The sequence below is a fragment of the Gopherus evgoodei genome, chromosome 9 (assembly GCF_007399415.2).
Source record: "Gopherus evgoodei ecotype Sinaloan lineage chromosome 9, rGopEvg1_v1.p, whole genome shotgun sequence".
NCBI lineage: Eukaryota > Metazoa > Chordata > Testudines > Testudinidae > Gopherus > Gopherus evgoodei.
In genome coordinates, this window is record NC_044330.1 from 40278931 (window position 1) to 40300613 (window position 21683).

Here is a 21683-nt window from a genome sequence, read left to right on the forward strand (position 1 = left end):
GCTTGGGGCTCACAATCACCCTGAACTCCCTTTCTGTTTCTACTTTTACCTCCAAAAATAAGGAGGGCCTAGGCTCTTTAAATTCCCGAAAGAGAATCAAACCAAAGAAAAATCCACCTTTGTTCTCTTATTTGGCAATAGCTGGTAGAGCTACAGAAGCAAAATACTCAGCTACTTCAGAGATGTAATTCTTCAGATCATGTTTCAATGATGCTCTATCTGTCCTGCTGAAGAAATAGCTGCATCTAGCCGTCTTTGGACATAATGACAGGTCGAGTCAAACAGAGGGACTTTTAGGGGACCCAAAAAGACAGAAATGGGGCATCCATGGCAAGACATCCATCCAAAAAACAGAAGGAAAGGTAGGGTGAACATTGCCATCGGCACCAAATCACACAGCTCTGTGACTTTTCCTCTGCCCATCACTCCCTCTTCTTCAGAAACATTGCCATCGGCACCAAATCACACAGCTCTGTGACTTTTCCTCTGCCCATCACTCCCTCTTCTTCAGAAACACAAAAAAATCATCAGAAATGCTTTTATTTTTTTCTTTACATAAATGAATTAACGTAGGATTTCAGTTGACACTGGTATATCTACTTCATCACCAGCATAGTAGTCCAAGATGAAATATAAAATCAGGAATATTGAAAAACTGAAAACTTCACACGTGTATAGTTCTATCAGGCTAAAAAGAGCTAGTGGTTTCTTTTTACAAAGATCCCAAATGGTCTGTTTATCTTGTCTGACTGTGCGTGGTCCAGTATAAAATTGTTTTTCCTGTTTATAAATGATATTTAATCTTATTTTAGGATCAAACCCAGAGAAGCATTTCATCATGCTTTGATTTATTCACATATATTATACAAATTATTACTTTAGTCAACTCTTTCATTGATTTAAATTTTACTGTGCCCAGTACAAGTGATGTGTTCCCTGTCTGAAAATTAGAAGTGCAGGCCTTTAGAGCACCACTCAGTCTCCATCTATTTTTGGGTTAATGAAGAAACAGAGCCAACATTCAACCAGTTTAAATATGGCACACACATCTAATCTCTCTATGTTCATTATTTCTTTGCTTCCCCATATGTCCCAGCCAATGTTTTGAGAACTTAGCCCAATTAAAACATTTTTTTCGGCTGTGACCACATGTCCAGTAGGAACTGTATATTCATATATATTTATAGTCAGTATGCTATATAAAATTATGTGTATCTATGTGTACATTTTGTCTGGACCTCTTCTCACTTTACACTAATTTTATATCTATGACACACCATTGGACTTATTAGAGTTACTCCTGATTTAAAGTAATGCAGTGAGAAGAGAATCAGGCTCAGAGTTTTTATAATTAGCTGATAAAGTTTCCTGATCCCTTTGGGATCTATTTGGACAAAAGGTAGCTTAGTACAGTAAATGCACAATCATATCATGTTTTGGAGGAAGTATTGTGTTTTGGAGGAAGCATTATAATGGTGTCCCATGAGGGAAGTTCTTATTAATTACAAGTTCTTTGTTGTTAAGATTTATTAAAGCTCTGAGTTTATTGCCAGTTGAAGGCAGTTCTTCACCATATGTAATTTGTGAAATACAAGTCTGCACAAGCATTCCCTATATATGTACACTTCAATCCATTATGACAGTTTTAAAATGTTAGCAGAATGGGATTTCTCTAAGATGAAGCCAGAAACCAGCTCCTTAGTCACTATTTCTGTAGCAACCTGGACATTACAAGTAAATAGGAAAGGCATAAAGTAAGTCATAAAAGCAACAATATTGATCAAATGAATTCATTATGTTTTGGTCAGTTACCTACTCTATTTTCTCTCATGTTTGGAAATGCAATCTGGGTATTCTGTCTGGACACAAGGAATAGCAGCCCTTCTTATGAGTTAAACAAGGGAAATGCCACATAAACAAACTAGTATGCTCCAAAAATTAGAGGAACTATTAAAACTTTTCAGGGGACAGTGGTAATAATGATTCAGATCACCAGCCCCATCCTTGTAACATTCTGATGCAATGGGAGGAAAGAGAAATTTGCTTTCTGTAATTTTCATTTTCATGGAGTGGAAGGTTTCTGAGGGGGTGATATTTCACCATTAACACATTCATAGGTACCATTAATTCTAGACAACTCCTGATTAATTGAGAAGACACTCACAATGCTGGCAGGCGGCACATACAGCTTCAGGCATGACTTTGGAATTAATATGTTCAAGGGTGGAGGAAGGTAAAAAGACACTTTTATAATAGCATCATTCACTGATCTGGAGTTATATAGTACTATGCTACTGCAGGCCTGCACAACTCGTAAAGCTGCGAGGGCCATATTACTCCAAAGGAAACAGCTGAGGGCCAACCGCCCCCCAGCCTTGCTGACACCCCCCCCCCGAGCCACCGAACCCACCCCCTAGTGCCACCCAGGTCCCTGAAACATAACCACCCCAGCAACGCCCGCCCTGCGAAAACACCCTCCCCAGCGCCTCCCAGCCCCCCCGAAACACCCCTCCCCCAGCACTGCCTGCCCTGCAGAAACAAACCCTCCTTCCCCAGCGCCGCCCCACCAAAACGGCGGTATTGAACATTGATAATATGTTATAGCAGGCGTCTAAGGTAGTATAATTAAGGTAAAAGAAAAATGTCTTTTTGCTAGAAGTAGAATAAGATCTTTCCCACACTTTGTAATCAATTGCCCTGTTGAATGAACAAGGTGTGGATGAGGAGGGCGTGGAAGGCAGCACCTCCAGACAGCTGCAACCCTTGGAGAGGGGATGGGAGCCAGACCAGATCAGTAGAACAAGTCAGCTACCGACTCGTAGCTCGCCACCTCAGTCCCCCTTACTCCCCCCCCCCAGCTTGCCTACCCACTCACGTCCTCAGCTCCCCACCCCCCCGGCCAGTGATGAGCTGCCAAAATCTAAACAACCTGTTCCCTCCTCACCCCACAAGGGGGTCATGGCCCGCTCCCCCAGGACTCCTGCCCCATCCAACCCCCCGCATTCCTTGATGCCCCCCCAGAACTCCTGCCCCATCCACCCCCCCTTCCCTGTCCCCTGACTTCCCCTGAAACCCCTGCCCCTGACTGCCCCCACATCCAACCTCGCCCTCCTTCCTGACGGCCCCCCCGGGACCCTTGCCCCCATTCAACCCCCCTGTTCCCCACCCTCTGACTGCCCCGACCCCTAGCAACTCCCCCACCCCAACCACGCCCCCCAAACTCCCCTGCTTTCTATCCAACCCCGCCGCTCCCTGTCCCCTTACCGCGCTGCCTGGAGGTGCTGGCGGGGCTACAGCTGTGCTGCTCGGCTGGAGCTGGGCCACGCCGCCGCACAGCACCTGGAGCACCAGGTCAGGCCGAGCTTGCAGCCCCCCATCCCCTGCTTCCCACAAATCAGCTGTTTGCATGGGAAGCCTGGGAGGGCAGAGAAGTGGTGCAGTGGCTTTACGCTCAGGCTCAGGGAGATGGAGGCAGAGGTGAGCTGGGGCGGGGGGCGCGAGGAGGGCCACCCGCACCGCAGCACGTAACCCAGGGGGCAGGCAGGGGAACCGCTCCCTGCCCCACTTCACCTCCGCCTCCGCCTCCCTGGGCCTGAGCGCAAAGTCGCTGCACCGCTTTGCAGCCCCCAGGCTTCCTGCACGAACAGCTGATTTGAGGGAAGTTGGGGGGAGGGGGAGAAGCAGGGCGGAGCATTCAGGGGAGGAGGTGGAGGCAGAACGGCCGTGAGCTGGGGCTAGCCGCCAGCTCACCTTCCTCCCCGCCACTGCCTGCCTGCTCATTTCCTCAGCCCCTCTCCCCCTGCCCCAGCTCATCTGGCTCCCACACCAGTGCCTGCCTGCTCGCTTCCTCAGCCCCCCTCCCCTGCCGCCGGCTCACCTGCCCCACCCACCTGCTCACTTTCTCAGCCCTCCTCTCCCACCGCTGGCTCACATGCCTCACTGCCATTGGCCACCTGCTTGCTTCCTCAGCCTCCCTCCTCTGCCGCCGGCTCGCCTGCCCTCCCCCCCCCACTGCCCACCTGCTCGCCTCCTCAGCCCCCCTCCCTCACCCGCCGCCGCAGGCTGCACAGTGAGCCCACGAGGGTGGCATGTTGTGCAGGCCTGTGCTACTGAGTAGTGGACAGTTCAGTGCATTATTTGCTCACAGCCCAGGAAAAATCCAAAATAAAGCACAGATCATGTACTGAATGATTCCTCCCCCAGCAGGGATTATTTTGATCAGAGGTCAGATTTATGGCTCTACAGATACAGTGCAGCTGCAATGCTGATGCCAGGCAATTTGGGTTTGTTCCGAAGGAGCCAGGGGGTTCCAGACTGACTTCTTTAGACTTGTCCTTTTTCATATACTTTGCACTTAATGTCCAGCTTGTTTCTCTCTCCTCTCATTTGCACTTCATAATAAGACCTTTGTAATAAGAGTTAACAAATGCCATGTATTCCACCCAACTATAGGACCCTTCTTTCAACTCTCCTCTCCTCACTACATAAAGGAGTACAACCATGCAAAGATTCATGTTGGGCCCTAATAGTGGTTATCGTTAAGAATTCAGGGCCCAATATTCCTATTACACTTATTTTCTGCCAGTGACACTGTATTAACTTTTGTAGAAGAGCCTCAATATTTACTAACATCCATCTTGCTGTATCTGAGAGGCTGTGTTACAAGGAACCACTGAACGTGGTGCATTGCACATAGCACAGGTTTAAGTTCACGACCTTCTACATTTCATATCCAAATAAGCATGTGTCCCATTCTAGGGTCAGTAGCTCTTCACTTTAGCCAAACAACCAAATTTTGTTCATGTTATTGTCTTGCTTGAGGATGTCAACCAAAATCCAGTTCCCCTTCTACATTACATCTGAGTTTAAAGAGAAAAGTTTCACGTATTCTCATAACTTCTTGTAACTGCTGTATATCAATTATGATCTATTACTGTGTTACAGTTAATCTGTCACGCTCATCATATATTCAAATTAAATGAGTCAGTTTGGGTTGTTCCCATGAATATAACACTGTTTTACCTCGATGAGGTTTTTTTTTTTGGTCAGGGCCTAGAATTCTGAAGTGGTTTAAACAGCATGATTAACATTTAATTTATAGTGAAATGCTTCTTGCATACATGAAAACCAGTTGCATTGACTCTTTTAATGCCAGGACAGCTTTTCTCTGTAACGGAGGTATCGGTATTTTAAAAAAACACTTTTAAAAATTATATTACAGGATGATGAAATTAATAAAAACGTAATACTTAAGGGTTTTCAAACACAGTCTTTAATGAGAGCATAGCAACACCTCTACATGTGTATTCCTGACAGCACGTCTCTTAAGTGTACTTCACTATTGTTTAGATAAGGTCACTTAATGAAGTACCTGCTTAATGCTGTACAGTAGGTTAAAGGCTTGAAACTCTTATACTACATGGAGAGCTCAGCTATGAGGGTTCTGAGAGCTTTCCTGATTTCGTAGTGACCTTATATTTGTAATTAGTACCCACATTTGACAATCACAGAGATATTATTACTCTTGAAATTTAGCCAATTTTAGGGTATCTTATGGTAGCATGGGATTCTATGACATATTGTTATGAACTATTCACCTAGCTTAAATGCTGTTCTGACATATTCTATATTAACTGTTTGGTCAACAAAGCTCCTTTCTTTAAAAAAAAGCATAACAAGTGCTTAAAAGATGTAGAAAAATGTTGCCATTAAAACTGGTTGTTTTTTCTTTTAGTTTTTTGTTTTTGTTTTGCCTGCAAACTGCTGCTTTGAACTGGAACAGAATAGACTTCCATTAAATCAGAAGGAGATTATTTTGTAAACAAATCTGATTCAAATATTTTAAGTCAGGCTTCCTCCAGTGGCTGAGTGCTTTCTCACTCCAAAAATGCATGAACCTCAGACTCATGCATGAGAAACAGCCTATAAAAATAATTTTCTTTCAGTTTTCTGCAGACTAATTAATTTTCTGTCCTTCACTGAGACACTCTTAGGTTTGTGGTCAATTACAGTGATGCTGCAAGATTCAGAAAAAATCACTAGGAGGTGAAAGGAGAGCAGCACACAGCGAATCTTCTATCTACCAGAGGCTTGCTCCTGCCTCTCGAGTCCTCAAGTCTTCCCCTGTAGTTAACAGGAGTTGTAATGTGAACTAATGTAGGAGGCAGCCCCAGAATATATACTACATATAATTTGTGCATGTTCAATAAGATGAATATTGTACAGCAAAAATATTTCCATGGAATAGATGAGAGTAAAAGATTAAGATCAAATCTGGAATCTTTCACCCTTCTCCATTTCTTCCCCATATATACTTCAGTGCACTGCTCTCTGAAATATAGGTAATTGGGTTTTTTTTTAACCTGCATTGTTACAAACTGTCTCAGATTTTAGCCCCTAAATTGTCCTTGACACTTTCTACATCATACTGCACAGCAGATTACATAATGTATTCATTTTCCTAGGAGATGCATGGAGCATTCACCTGCGACTGCTAAATTTTTTACACATATTTTCCATACACATTTGCAATATATACCCACGGGCACATATGTTTCTTGGTGACCCTATAAAATTATAGAGAAAAGAATACATTTTTTAAGAGGAGAAATCCACTTTTTTTCATACAAAGAAAGATACATATGCTGATCTAGTTGTACCTTTAGAAAAATAATGGCGGTATCCTAAATATATTAAACCTATATTTATAGAGACCCAAGAGATTCAGAAAAGTCCAGATATCTCTGAACAAGGATATACTTGAGCTATATGTAATGAGTATTTTCCAACCTTCACATCACCAGCTTGTGTTGATGGGCAGGCAGTTTAGACTTTGAGCTGGCCCTGGAGGAATTTAACTTAACTAAATGATTCCCCTTGCTTCAGAGATGAAAAGCCACTTCTATACCATACGATCTCTGTGGCGTTCTTGCTCTGCTGTCAGCCATTTCAATATTTCAGTCTATCAGAAAGGCAAAGTCACATCTAAAGTATACAAGACAGGGGGAAAGTGTCAAACTTTTCAAAATAGATAAAAATGAACAACATGTAAACTGATAAGTATGGGAGACCACAATTATACCTCAGTCACTTGACTATTACGAATGCTGCTCAGCAGCATAACCACATGATATTACTCATACAAGTACTGAGAGCATGGCAGTGAATCAAGTATCAATCCTATGCTCAGGGTCTGGGCACCCTCCATGCTCAAAGATAGCTGAGTTTTCACTGGTGTGCCTGCTGATTCTGCCATTTCATATGGAGAGGAAGTCTACACTATAGTGCTACATCGGCACAGCTGCATCAGTGGACATCTGGTGAAGACATACTATACTGACTGGAGAGTGCTTTCCTGTTGGCATAATTACTCACCTTAGTAAGAAGTGTAAGTTATGTTGGCGGGAGACGTCTCCTGCTGACATAGCGCTGGTGCGGACAGGGCAAAATGTGCATCACTTGGGTGGGGGATCTCTTTCACATCCCTCTGCAAAGCAAGTTAGATCGACTTAAGCAGTACTGTAGACCTGCCCTGAGAAAGGGGCCATTTGGGAAAAGGGGAAAGAACCAGAATTGCAACAACAACTAGCTTCCCAGCTTCCAGCAATCACTTAGGGTATGTCTACACTACGAAATTAGGTCAATTTTATAGAAGTTGATCTTTAGAAATCAATTTTATACAGTCGATTGTGTCCCCACTAAGTGCATTAAGTCAACTTACTGCCACTGAATGTCTCCATGCATTCAGCTGTGCCCTATCAGTGCAGGAGGACTACATGAGCTCGGAAAACATGTAATTGCAAGTACGTTTTTTTCACCCTAATCTGCGATAACCTCAGGGATAGAGATGCTAGGGGGAGCATAGAAACATTTGCACCTGCAGGGGGATAAACAGGGAGAGTAAAATTTAAGATGATACATTTCTGAGAACAAAAGGGAGATACTTTCACAGTGATTCAAGCAATTCATAGCAGACAGCACATATGCTTTAGTTGCAAGATTGCATTTTCCCTTTTATATTGAGCGCCTGCAAGTATAGTGACACATCACACATGGCTGGGCAACAGAATTCAGTTTCTAAGCAGCCATGGTAAGCCAAAGGGTACACAGGGTTGGCTCCTAATGCCTTCACATCATGTGGGAGTGGTTTCAAACTGCAGAGCCCTACTTTCCCATAGCAAGCAATGCTGGCTGGGTTTCCATTTAAAAGGAGGGACTGCAGTTTTCAGGTGGATGTGCAGCACATACCTCCCCCCACCCCACCGCCTGGCTATCCTCTGGGATGATCCCCTCCCCACTCCCCCTACTGCATGGCTATTCTCAGAGATGATCCCTTTTAGCCAAGCGCTAACAGTCCAGCATGACCAGGGTCCTTTTACTGTTCCCTTACAAAAATTCTCCTATTTAAACCAGGTGACCATGAATGATATCACTCTCCTGAGGCTAACACAGAAAGAAAGAGATCGAATGTTGCTTGAATGTGACCGAATTCCAGGACCATTCGCTGCCATACTTTGTGAGGCAATGATTCTAGACTACTTGCTACTCGCTTGGCATGGTAAAGTGTCCTACCGTGGAGGACAAAATAAGGCAGCCCTCCCCAGAAACCTTCTGCAAAGGCTTTCAGAGTACCTCCAGGAGAGCTTTATGGAGATGTCCCTAGAGGATTCCCGCTCCATCCTCAGACATGTTAACAGACTTTTCCAATAGCTGTACTGGCTGAGAATGCATCCCAAGTGTTCAGGGCAAATCAAACACTATTGCTTTTAAACCTTGTACTGTAGTTACAAATGTGCACTCGCCAGAGGTGCCTTCTCCACTTTCAGGTTCGGGGACGATGAAAAGTTCCAGGGTGATGAAAAGTTCCTGGCTGCCTGGGAGAATGGATTCACCACTTGCCTGTTGCCAAGGCCGGAGCTACCATTTAGGCAGCCTAGGCAATCGCCTAGGGTGCCAGAATAATTGGTGGGTGCTGGAGGGGGCGGCAGGCGGCTCCGGTGGAGCTGCCGCAGTGGTGCCTGCGGACAGTCGGCTGCTCGTGCAGCTCTGGTGGACCTCCCGCAGGCACCACTGCGGTAGCTCCACCGGAGCCGTAGAGCACCAGACCCTCCGCAGGCACCACTGCGGCAACTCCACCGGAGCCGCGGGACCAGCGCACGGGACGCCGAAATTGCCGTCCACCTAGGGTGCTCAAACCCCTAGCGCCGGTGCTGCCTGTTGCGCATTCTCCTTCTCCTCTTTCTCATCCACAAAATCCTCTCTGTTGCGTTAGATTCTCCCCTTGCAGGTGTCTATAGACAGTGGTGGGGTAGTGGTAGGGTCCCCCCTAGAATGCCATGCAGCTGATCATAGAAATGGCATGTACGGGGCTCTGACCCAGAGCAACTGTTTGCCTCCTTTGTCTTTTGGTAGGTTTGCCCGAGTTCCTTAACTTTCACGCAGCACTATTGTGTGTCCCTGTTGCAGCCTCTGTCCATCATGCCCTGTGCGATTTTGGCATATATATTAGCATTTCTTCTTTTTGATCAAAGTTCTGCCTGCACAGATTCTTCTCCCCATACAGCAATCAGATCCAGTGTTTCCCATTCGGTTCATGCTGGAGCTCATTTGCGATTCTGGGGGGACTGCATGGTCACCTGTGCTGCTGAGCTTGTCACACTGACCAAACAGGAAATGAAATTCAAAAGTTCCCGGGGCTTTTCCTGTGTACCTGGCTAGTGCATCGGAGTTGAAAGTGTTGTCCAGAGCAGTTACATTGGAGCACTCTGGGATAGCTCCCAGAGGCCAGTAACGTAGAATTGCATCTGCACTATCCCAAATTTGACCCAGCAAGCTCTATTTTAGTACTACTCCCTTTGTCAGGGAGGAGTACAGCAGTCAATTTTAAGAGCCCTTTAGGTCGAAGGAACTGGGTTGTTTGTATAGACGCATTCATTATAAAATTGACTTAAAATGGCTAAAATCAACCTAACCCCATAGTGTAGATCAGGGCTAAATTTCCATGGTCAGTTTCACTTTTTGCAAAACTATCATAATAATTACAATGAGGAGTCCGGTGGCACCTTAAAGACTAACAGATTTGTTTGGGAATAAACTTCTGTGGGTTAAAAACCCCACTTCTTCAGATGCATGGAGTGAAAATTACAGATGCAAGCCTAAATATACTGATACATGAAGTATATGGAGCTTTCTTACAAGTACAGGGCCAATTCAATCAGGGTGGATGTGGTCCACTCCCAATCATTGATGAGATGTCAATATCAGGAGAGGGAAAATTGCTTTTGTAGCGAGTCACCGACTCCCAGTCCCTATTCAAGTCCAAATTAATGGTGTTAAATTTGCAAATGAATTGTAGCTCAGAAATTTCTCTTTGAAGTCTGTTTTGAAGTTTTTTTTGTTGAAGTATGGCTACTTTTAAATCTGTTATAGAATATCCAGAGAGATTGAAGTGTTCTACTGGCTTTTTGTATGTTACAATTTCTGATGTCTGATTTGTGTCCATTTATTCTTTTACATAGAACTGTCCGCTTTGGCCAATGTACATAGCAGAGGGACATTGTTGTCATATGATGGCATATATCACATTAGTAGATGTGCAGGTGAATGAGTCCCTGATGGTGTGGCTCATCTGGTTGGCTCATCTGGTTGGGTCGCTAGAGTAGATATGGGCACAGAGTAAGCAATGGGATTTGTTACAGGGATTGGTTCCTGGGTTAGTGTTTCTCTGGTGTGGTGTGTAGTTGCTGGTGAGTATTGGCTTCAGGTTGAGGGGCTGTCTGTAAGGGAGCACTGGCCTATCTCCCAAGGTTTTACTTAGTAGTAGTATTACACTAGCAACTTGAGGATGCAATTCATACCAGGATCTCATTATGTGAGGCAATGTATATACACATACATGGAATAAGCTTTCAAGCTTACACAGTGCTCTTCTTCAGGTCTGGGAATGGTACTCAGAGTGTCACAGCTAAATACAAGGATGGAAGAGATAAGGAGATAACACATTGTAAGAGACCATTCAAGGTGAAGGGGTGACCCCTCCTTTGTCCTATGAATGTAGATGTATTAAATGCGCATTTCAAATTTGTCTAGTCTCTTACAACACTTGTTAACTCATCTGTTCCACCTTGTATTTAGTTGTGACAAACTGAGTACCTTTCCCAGACCTCAAGAAGAACTCCGTGCAGCTCTAAAGCTTGTTTAATTCACTAAAGAAAATGGTTCAATTAAATATATTACTTCACCCACCTTATCTTTCTAAGGGTTTGTCTAAACTGGTAATTTACAGCACTGCAACTTTCTTGCTCGGGGGTGTAAAAAAACACTCCCGAATGCAGCAAGTTTCAGCGCTGTAAAGCACCAGTGTAGACAGTGCACCAGCGCTGGGAGCTACACCCCTCATGGAGGTCGTTTTTTTAAAGCACCCCCAGCACTCTGCCGTGACCACACAAGCCATGTTCGAGCGCTTCCACGGCACTGCTTTAGCACTGCCCATGTAGACTAGCCCATAGGCTATGTCTATACTATGGACCTTACAGCAGCAGAGCTGTACCACTGCACCTGTGCCGCTGTAAGATCTCCTGTGAAGTCGCTCTATGCAGCAGGGAGAACTTTCCCACTAGCATAATTAAACCAACCCCAATGAGTGGCGGTAGCTATGTCGGCAGGAGATCTCCCGCCAACATAGCGCTGTCCACACTTGAACTTTTGTCGGTGAAACTTATGTCAGTCAGGGGTGTGATTTTCACACCCCTGACAAACAAACATTTTGCTGACAAAAGTGCTAGTGTAGACATAGCCTAATACCCTAGGACAAACACAGCTGCAACAACACTGGAAACATTTTTCTATAGAAACTATCAGCACTGAAGTCCACAGCACACAGAGTGTAGCTGATCGAAACTAAATATTTGCATCATCTTACACTAACATCATTAGAAACAGTTGTTGCTCAAATAATGTAACAACCACCAATTTTTTTCCTTACCTTGAGTAGTAGAGTTGAACTTGATATGAACAGAAGACTCACCTTGTGTATCAACTTGTTTTATGTCTAGCATTCATCTATGCATATGTTTAATATAGATGGAGATATGAGAAGTAGGAGGCTCAGTCAATTTTTAAAGGTATACGGTATCTTCAATTTTTCACTGGAAGTTACTACTACTGTCAGATGACTTTTTGGTTATTGAATGAGTTGGTGGTTTCATTAGGGTATTACCCTAATATTGCCCCCTTACTACCAGTCTCAAGACTGGTCTACCCGGGGAACTTACATCAGCTTAACTACATCTCTGAGAGGCCATAACTGCAGTGTTTTCCATGTAGACATACCTTCAGTAAAGAGACAAAGAACTGAATGGCCATGAAAAATGAACTAATTTCTGACTCTCAGGGCGGTACATTGAGATCACTATTACAGTTCACGGATGAGCTGGCATTGTAATGCTTGTTTTTTTCTTGCCCATTCCAAACCAGTTCAGTGGATATATTAAGATCTTCAAGTTCTCATACATTTTCCAGATGGGTTTAGGGGGGCGGGGGGGCTTGAGTTAATGTAATATCATTATATTATCAAATCTACCTTCTTCTTGAATAGTGCAAAGACTTTGCTAATAAGGACAGATGACTATTCATTGTCAGAAATGTTTCCCATTAATATTTTTTCACATAGGTTAATAAAATACATTTGAGGTTTGGGAAATAAGTACATGCTTTATTATTCTTTTGTATTTGGCAGTTGGTGAAATTAGAGTTGTAAAATGTTAATTAAATTTAACATTTGTTATTAATCAACTTCATTGGGACTTTGGCTTTAGAAGAATGACAGAGGATTAGGCTTTGCTAAAGTAAACTAGACCTAGCCATCATCCTTCCAAAGTGGTAACCCACAGAAGGTGAAAAATTCCACTGAAGAACTAGAGAATTTTCCACATATGCTTCTCTCCAGTGGGAGGGTTGCAGCCTTATGGAATACAGAGGTTGCATTTCTTCAAGCTCTCCTCAAGTTGACCCTGACCTTAACTGGCATCTCCACAGCCCCTCTTCAGTTCTCACACAATAACAAAATGTTCAAGGCATTCATTTGTGTGCTATTTCTGTTTCCAGAAGGCCAAAAGCCAATTTCATTTGCTTGGGAGTCTTCACCAAGCCTCAAAAGCATTCCAATTTAAATTGTCTTAATTAAAGGGATTTGAGGGGAAAAGGAGAATCATACAATGAAATAAAAATTAAATAGCAAGAACACAGACAGGAGCTGATTGAATCCCAACTTCTCTTTCCCTAAAATATATCTCAAAACAAACAAAATCCCATATATTAACACTTAGTGCATATAAAATACTGTTCAGTTTGACCATGTTTATACTTCACAATTCATTATTTTTTGCATGGATTGCATTTTGTTCACATAAATATTTGGGAAAATATTTTTCATACAAATACCCACACTTATATGCAAACAAGTACAATCATGCATGACCAAAAGTATTCATTAATATTTCACTATTTGCCACTTATTTCTTATTTGATGTTTTATACTTTCAGTTAGCCAATAAGGGGACAGAAACATGCCCCGGGTGGCCAATCACACCACAAAACAATGAGAAGTGAAAATACCCCAAAGAATGAAATTTATTTGCATACTATTCAGATACCTTCACATTTGCTGCTACTAAATTGGGATTTTAAATAGGTATTCCTCCCATCCCCCTTTCAAAAAAGCTTCATAGCTCAACTTTAGGTAACTTACAAAACACAGAAACAACCTCTTAGGTTCAAGGACTCATTAACACGTGAGCATTCATTGAAACCACCTGGACAGCATTAAAATTTAGGATAAATAAAGTTAAGTTTTATTAGCAGTGAAAGCTGCAGAAAATAATTATAATAGGGACCTACAAAATGCAATTTTATTACTGAAAATTTAATTAAGTTCAAATCTGGACTAATTCTCCATAGCACCTGTGGATCACCAAGGTAGGGCTTTCATTAAAGGGATCACACTCCAATTATTTTTCTTTGTTTTCTAGGATAGTCTCTCTGCAGGTAGGCATGCTTTACACACAGGCGAAATACAGTGTCCAAACTCGTGAGTTTATGTAACATACTGATCAATGTGTTTTCCTCTCTGTGCTCAATACATAGACGATATTATTCTGTTACAGCTCCAGCTCGAGAGCTGCGGCTTTTCAGCTAAAGCTGTAGTAGCTCATGCTTTTAGCTCTGGAGGTCCCCAATTCACTGCCTAGTGTGTTAGCCAAAATACCAGCCATTATTTTTAAGCTGAGATTTTCTTAGCTGTCCAAGGAATTTGAATGCTCAATCATTATTATAATCAATATGAATTGGGTATTTAATACTTCTTTTGAGCTTTCAAAAATCTCAGCTTTGATGTTCTGCTCATTCTACAACCAAATGGCCATATACTGGCCCAGAATCTTATTGCTAATGCTATTGTACTACCCCAAAAAAGGAAAAGTATTTATTTTTTATTTCACTTTGTTTCTACAGACATCAAAGGCCTAATCCAGAGCCCAGTTGAGTCAAGGGGAATTTTTCCATTCAGTTCAGTGGGGTTTGGATCAAGCTCTAATCTGTTAACATGCCCTGTGTAAGTCTTGATAAGAATTGTCCAGGACATTGAACTCAAACAATAATGTTACAATAATTTGAAGTATCTACTCCTTTGCCTGGTAATTATGAAGACAGCAGTCATCCATAATGGTTCAGTTGTAGCATGGTTGGCTATGATGTAACACCGGTTATTCTTCTAAAACTCCTATGGTGGGCAAAATGAGACAAATTAAAGACTAAGTAGCAGCCTTAAATAATTCTCTCACTTCAGTGGGTCAGACTCCTAGACTGGTGAATTTAGTACAGAAATATTTAAATATTCTGTCTTCTCTGAAGAGAGGATGTCTATGAAACTAAGTCACTCAAGTGTCATTTCACTTCACTCTCACCCAATGTGGAACTGACTCCAGTTGTTTATGAATTCCTACTTGTTTACTGGTTGTGGAGGATAACCAATAAGACAGTAACTATTCTTTTCCTTTAATCTTACCTCTAAGGGCCTCACATTTGAGCTTTATGAGTGGTGTGGGTCCAGGACAAGTTGAGCATATTTCAGGGGGAAAGAAGTCTGTCAAATCTGCTCACTCAGTATGCAAAGGTTTTAGGTCAATGCAAACAGCTGAATAAAATACATTTTTTATGACTTTAGTCTACAGGGTCTTGAGGCTTCCAACCCTACTTGAAAAAAAAAACCTTAAAGAATAAAAAATAAATAAATCCCTTCACTGCTAGCCCTGGACTTCAACAAAATAAAACTAACATAAATTCCCTTTGTAATTTCCTACTATAATAAATTTTCTGACAGGCCATATGCATGCAGTGTGCCACAGCAGCTATGTGATATACATGAATGCCTTGCACATGGAAACGATATTGGATAATGGCTACAATGGGCTATTTATTTTTTTATTTTTCTAGCCATTGTTGCTTTGCAGTAAATAGCTTATGAGAGTAAAAGGAAGGCCACAAACCCTTTTCCTCTTTTAGTGGAGTAATACTGTCTATGTGGTTCAACTTGCCATACAGAGATCTAGACTTGGGACAGTTTTTACAGCTTGAAGATGGGCTGAATCAAATGGCCATGAATCTGGTCAAGCAAGCTGGGTGGGCCTATCAATCAAATGTAAAGTTAAACAATGAGCACATTTCCGGTGCAACGCTGTACTGTAGACTCACAGGTCACTGTGGTTTACAGTTACACCGAGTAACAATTCACTGGGTGATTCCGCTGGAGTGTTGCTGGCAGATCGCTCACTGATGTAATTTCAGTTTGTGCCTGGAACAGGAATCATTATGGATTAAATCTCATTCTTTTTAGAAAATAAGATCAGGAAATTTAAACAGCCAAGGCAAGAGAGGAAATATGAAACCTCTGTATCACTTCAATGTATGAGCTATGTCCTCAGCTCATGCAAATTGGCATAGTTCCAGTGTAGTCTACAGAGCTGCACCAATTTACAGCACCTGACAACCTGCCCCAACTTGCATTGTATCTAATTTAGGAAAAGGTCTTTAAACATTTCAAAAAGAGGCTAGATTGCATCATTTTCTGACATTCTTGATATTCACTGCAGACACAGATCAGTGATTGTTTTTCAAGAGAAAGTGTCTTGTAAAACATCAGTCTCAGAAGCTTCAAATGGCAGTAAATTAAATCTAACTGGGAAATTCCTGTCTGCAAAATTCTGCTAATTCTGTACATATAGAACATCTTTACTTGCTGGTTTGGTTGTATGATACATGAATTTGATTGCAAGTACATGTCATCTTGGCAGATTAACATTATATTTGCAAAAAATAAAGTAATTTCAAGGTTTCCTGTGAAATAATAGCAAGGGAGTAGTTAGTGCTTATAGGCTTCATTGCTTCCCTGTGCTTTTTAAAATAAAGAAACTTCCTATTTACATTACTATGTACAACTTGCAAAAGACACCAATTTACCTGTGCTATGCTGTGGCAAAAAGTGCTAGTGTGATCCTTTGATGTATAAACAGGAGTAGCAAATAGGGAAGTGTTTTTTACTGGAATACTGTGTATGTATGGTTCTGATGTCCACATTTTTTAAAAGGATGTTGAATAACCAGAGAGCGTACCAACCCTCACACACAGGAAAAAAAGTGAAAAGAGTTCAATCTGTTTAGTTGACAAAAAGACAATTGAGAATTGTCTTGATTACAATATAAAAGCACTTTTACAGGAGGTAAATACCAGCTTCTAATGGGCGCTTTAATCTAGTGCAGAAAGGCATCACAAGAACCAATGGTTGGAAACTGAACCCAGACAAATTCAAATTAGAAAGGTGGCACACATTTTGAACAGCGAGGTGATTAACCACTGAAACAAATTACCAAAGAAGGCTTGGATTCCCCAACTTTTGGTGTCTTCATATCCAGTCTGGATACCTTTCTGAAAGATATGCATTAGGCAAATACAAATTACTGGGCTCAATATATGGGTAAGTGGGTGAAATTTAATGGCTTGTGATAGACACAAGGTCAGACTAGATAATCTAATAGTCTCTTCTGGCCTTAAAAATCTGTGAATGTTATTAGTCAAGATGGCAGTGCAAGTTAACAGAAACCACACAAATACAGCATTTGAATGCTGAGTTGATGGAGGCACTGGAATAGATACAAGAGTACCAACAATTTCAAAACCAAATGCAAGACTGGTCCAGGATCACTCATATGTATCATGCTTTTGCCTGTTCAGCAATGAGAAATAAGATATGTACTAGTAATTCATAGATGCACTTCACATCTTTACACTGAGCTATTCTTTTAAATTACTCATTCCTGAAAGGAGTGTTGCTCAAATGAATGACCTGCAATAGGATTAGAAATTTAGTAGTTCTGATTTTAGTTTATTAGTTTGAATAGAATCTATTGGTAGGGCTAGTCAGACAATTTGAGAAAGGAGGGGCGATTTCTCTCTCACACACACACCCCTATTCCTTTGCATGTTAGTTTTACTGGATTGCATTGCTTCCCATGCCGATTAAATAATGCATGTTATAAAGAAGGTGTTTATGCATGTCCCTTTGTAGCCATCATCTCTTCCTTTCATGACATCAAATGCATTACTGCCTAGTTTAACACTCACTCAAATGCACAGACTATAATTGGGGTCTAGTATCCATTTGAAACAACACATCTGAGCTATGCTACATTCCAAAATGAAACTTGCTCTGGAGTGCTCTGCCCCAAAACATCCATCTTATTTATCTTAATAAAACATCCATCTGTATTTATCTTAGAGGTCTTATTATTAATGTGTGATCTGGATGAAATGAAAGGAAAAGAGGTTACAGGCTAGGTTAACCATGACAAGGGCTATCAATCTTTGGCCTTCAGAGCACAGTCAAATAATCTTATTAGGAAATAAAACATCTACTCTTTTATGCAGTGTCCAGCCTCCACTTCTCGAAGCACAGGGAGACTCAGTGTTGTATTTTACCCTCACCCTTGCACAAGCTCGTTCTTTGGGGCTCTCAGGGTTGAGAAAGAGGGTTGGGAATGATGGAGGCAGCTCTGCACCAGATTCTATACTCCTTAAGCACCTAAGGGAAGATGGAGCAAGTACAGAATCTATAGTGACTTGTTCTGCTTCTTCCATTGTTGGGATCTAAGGGGTGGGGCACAGGGTGAGCCTCATGTCAGGGAGTATGGGGAATTTGATTAGTGGGTCTGGATTAACTGGCTGCACTAGACAGAGCTGCTCACAACTGGTTGCCCTTTAAAAAACATCATTTGCCACCAGTTATTTTTTTGACTGCAAGGTTCAAAGCCACTGAAGAGGCTTGCATGCCCAGTTAGGTCCCCAAACCTGCTAGACAGCTTTGAAAATCTCAGCCTTAGTGTTTATTGTCTAATTTTTAAAAATTCTATCTTCTTGTTAATGTCTTATCACTTGTTCCTCCATAGCATAAAATATATGGAATACTGCAAGGCATTCTAAAATGCAACCCTGTTCCTCCACCCTGAGCCATATTTAAAAGGCAAAGGGAAGGGGAAGCTGATTATGCTCAAGCAAAGTTGAACCATACTATGACACAAGCACCTTCTTCATACTTAATAGTTGGCTTCTCAGAAAACACGGTGGCAGCTCTTACACTTGAAGTTTTGATCTCAATTATCTGACCCATGCCCCCAGAGGAACTTTCCTTTTTTTCTTAATAAATTATAAGTAATAAGGTGAAACTAATCAATGAAACCAGAAAGCCATATGGTACTGCAATCCCAGCTGGTTAGTTTTCACTTTGGGAATCTACAATTAGTTGTGAAAATAAAAACATTTTTTAAAAAATAGACCAAGCAGTGATAAAACCTGAGCAACACTGTTAAAACTATACATTCCCAAACCCATTAATGTGAATCTAAAAGCAAACAACGTCACTAGCAACTTTATCAGCTTCCCTCAAAATATCCACATTTCTCTCTTTTTGTAGCTAATTGAAGTCTTGTGATCATGAGCACCCCACAACTTCAGCTGTTATCTATAAAGTCAAACTGTGTCACCAGTAGATAAACATCACTAGGAATCCAGTTACCATCACAAGGAAAACTATTGGACCTATCTTTGGTTCATGGCTGGGTCAGGTCATGGAAAGTTTTCAATGACCTGAACCTGATCCAAACCAAAGGATTGAAACTCCTGACCCATTCACCTCAAAGAATAACTATAATGAAAAACTGAAATGGAATTGTACAGCATTGCAAGTTGAAGAGTTGTATCTGCCTAAAACAGCTTCATCAGAGCACCTGCCTCTATTTATCAGGATATCCCCTGTATTTGCCAAGGTATTGACCTGAAGAAGTGACTCCTGTGGCCAGAAAGCTACTCCTTTAATTTTATTAAGTTAGGTCATAAAGTGTGTGAAACGTAACTGCATTTTCAGGACATTTCTAGTAATTTATTTGTAAAACCTCACTTCCTTAGTGTCTCCCCTTGAAATCAGTTCTTAATGCAATCTGAAACCACTTACCACTGCACTGCTATTATTTCTGACAAAAGAAAAAAGTGATCAAACTAAATTTCTGGCCTCTTCCAGCTCAATGTAGGGTATAAAGTTACTATTGCACTCCTGTATTGCATTTGGCATCCTGTATGTTTTAACAGTCCTGTACTGTCAAATTACAGCCTATCAAAATGCAACGTTAATCTAATGAAGGATTCCAATAGCCACTGTACCAAAACATGCAATTAAAAATAGTTTATTTTGAAAAGTGAATTAGGTATGGGTTAACAGGAAAGATGACTCAGGTTCAATCAAGCTTGATCCATCTCTAGGTGAGTTGAAGAATGACATCTTGTAAAAGCATGGCATTTTGGTGTATTTAGTCTTAAATTGAGAAATATATCAACATGCCTCTGGAAAATTCATTCATACAAAAATAGAAAAAAAGGAAGCAAATGTTTTCATGAATAAAGGATATTTCCTTCGAACATTTTCTGACACATTTAATGAAATGAAAATTTTCATTTTGTTTATTTTCAAATCAGACATTTAGTTTAGTGTTGATTTTTTTAAAGAAAAATATATTATTTAATTTTTCTGTACCCCACTCTCACCTTTTTTCTCTCCCGTTTTGTCACACTAAAGATGGGAGAGGTAGAAAATGGAAAGAACAGATGAAGACAAAAACTGTAATGAATTTTAAATTTGCTTCATCTAGTTGAAAAAGTTGGAAAATTCAGTAAAAATTTTCAAATGAAACATTTTCAATAAAAATACTTACCACTTGTCAGCAATAATTTATTTTGCATTTATTTTTATTTTTATTTCATTAATTATTATTATTATTATTAATATTATTGTTATTTTCAGTTGTTAGTCTGTGACAGAGACCATTGAACATTTCTGCTAGGAAGGTCAGAGTTTATTGCTCTTTTGGAAGAATGAGTTAATGCCATGCCAGCTCTCTAGTTTAGAGTATAGAGAAACAATACTACTTAGCTCTTTTGTAGCACTTTTCATTAGTAGATCTCAAACCATTTTACAAAGGAGGTCAGTATCATTATCCTTATTTTACAGATAAGGCAATAGAGGCACCTCCTCGAAGTAATGGTATGCCCCATCTGGAAAGATTATTTAGTTCTATAGATATGCATAGCACTTTACAAAATAAAGTTTACAGGAGGTTCCTTCAGGAGTTTGTAATCTACAGACCTGATTCTGCCACTTCACCCAAGCTGAATTAATATTTAGGAGATTAGTAGAACGGCACTACTTTTGTGAGTAAATACTATTCTTTGTGGGTAACAGGCTAATTGAGTAAATCATTAAGGTATGTGGATGGGAGTTGATTGTTAGTAATGGACATCTAGACAGAAGTGAGTTTCAAAGACTGATTTTGAAAGAGGTCTCTGATTCTGACAGGGGCTGCGGCAAACACATGCAGCAATATGAGTGATAGCAAGGACAGGGAGGAGGTGACAAAGGAAGCAGAAAGATGAGAGGATTGAGCAGGAGACATACACAAAAATGAAGACTGAGATACAAGCAAGGCACAGCTGGACAGGGCCTGATAGCTGTGGATTAGGGGCAGAAATCTGAGAGCAAGTGAAGGAATTCCAAGATGGCAGAAGAGTACGGAAAGGCCAGTTTTAACTAGGGCATCTGGGCAGACTTGAGATGGAAGAGATGGGGAAAGTAAGAAAGTGGGCTGCAGTAATAGCTGTCAAAAAGCAATAAGGCACAGAGGAGAATATTAGTCATTAAGACAGACAGGAAAGGATGGATTTTATAGTGTAGAGCAGGGATCGGCAGCCTTTGGCACGCGACTCTTCAGGGAAATCCACTGATGGGACAGAACCATTTGTTTACCTGCAATGTCCACCATTCAGCCAATCGCAGCTCCCACTGGCAGCAGTTCACTGTTCCAGGCCAATGGGGGCTGTGAGAAGTATCTGCCAGTACATCCCTCGGCCCACACCGCTTCCTGCCACTATATCCCTCGGCTTATGCCGCTTCCCGCAGTCAGTGGGAGCTGAGATCAGCCAAACCTGCAGACACTGCAGGTAAACAAACCATCTCTACCTGTCAGCCGATTTCTCTGATGGACCATGTGCCAGAGGTTGCCGATCCCTGGAGTAGGAAGTAAAAAGCAGAA